This window comes from Anopheles moucheti, chromosome 3 (genome assembly GCF_943734755.1).
Source record: "Anopheles moucheti chromosome 3, idAnoMoucSN_F20_07, whole genome shotgun sequence".
In the NCBI taxonomy this organism is placed as follows: Eukaryota; Metazoa; Arthropoda; class Insecta; order Diptera; family Culicidae; genus Anopheles; species Anopheles moucheti.
Window position 1 is genome coordinate 64,967,099 of NC_069141.1, and position 1,033 is coordinate 64,968,131.

General features: G+C 42.7%; 1 non-coding gene across 1 annotated transcript; it reads right to left on the bottom strand.

The window, feature by feature from the left end:
• Positions 1–460: 460 nt before the first annotated feature.
• Positions 461–533, bottom strand: Trnak-cuu (transfer RNA lysine (anticodon CUU)). The gene has a single exon. It is a non-coding gene; the product is annotated as a tRNA-Lys (tRNA).
• Between the last annotated feature and the right edge of the window lie 500 nt (positions 534–1,033).

A 1,033-nucleotide genomic window follows, 5' to 3' on the forward strand; every position in this document is an offset into this window, starting at 1 on the left:
TGTCCAATCGACCCAAGGACACCGAACGGCTGGTGACACACGAGGATCGAACGATGAAAAACGATGGACGGGCAGTAGGCAGTTTGCTAATCTTCTCGAAAGCTTTTTATTTGCCGTCGTATCCCATAAAAACGGTCCTGCTGCCTTTTACGCCGCTGATAGTTTCTAATTCAATATAGATAGTGGCATAAATGCTTGCGGCAGATTTATTGCCCATCTGCTTGTCGAAGGAATAGTTTCCTGTTTTTTTTTGAGGGGCTAATAAACCAATGTGGTTGTGATTGAGGGGAAAGAAAATTCGGAAAAATGGTATTACTTTGCAAGAAGCAAGAATTTTATAACAAACATACAAAAAAAAAACATCTCTTTTTCTTTTGCGGCACTACAACCTCAGTCACAAAAATACAAAATTAAAAAAAATCTTATCCAACTAATTTCGTTATTATAAAAAAGAACTCTTCGCCCAACGTGGGGCTCGAACCCACGACCCTGAGATTAAGAGTCTCATGCTCTACCGACTGAGCTAGCCGGGCTGGTACAGACGAGCGCATCTATTAATATCTTTCTATCCGTTTCATCTTCCTCAAGTGCGTTGACTGCCGCAGGAGTGTGTTTGCGTCGCACAATAATCATTCCGTCTAATTAAAACACACTCGTATCTAAAGTCTTCAAAACACCCAATCATACCGCTTGATACCGCGTCATCAAGGGGCCATCATTCGGGTAATCATAAAATTTGCATCCCATCCACCACCGAACCAAGTTTGCCGCCGCACATGAAACAACCAAAACCCTCCCCTAGTTGTGGTGCGTTTGATGTATGACATCTGATTTTTCATCGTGATAAGAATGAAACATTACACTCAACGCAACCAATTACCAGGATCCAGGGTCTCCCACCTGACGGTTGGTTGGGGCATAGTGTGTTTAATAAAAAAAAATGTATGAAATCTTGAAAAATATCATGATCTCTCGCCTCCTTCGCTCTGTTACCCCGGTTACGGTGGTTTTGTGATGGGGTGGACGGGCTTTG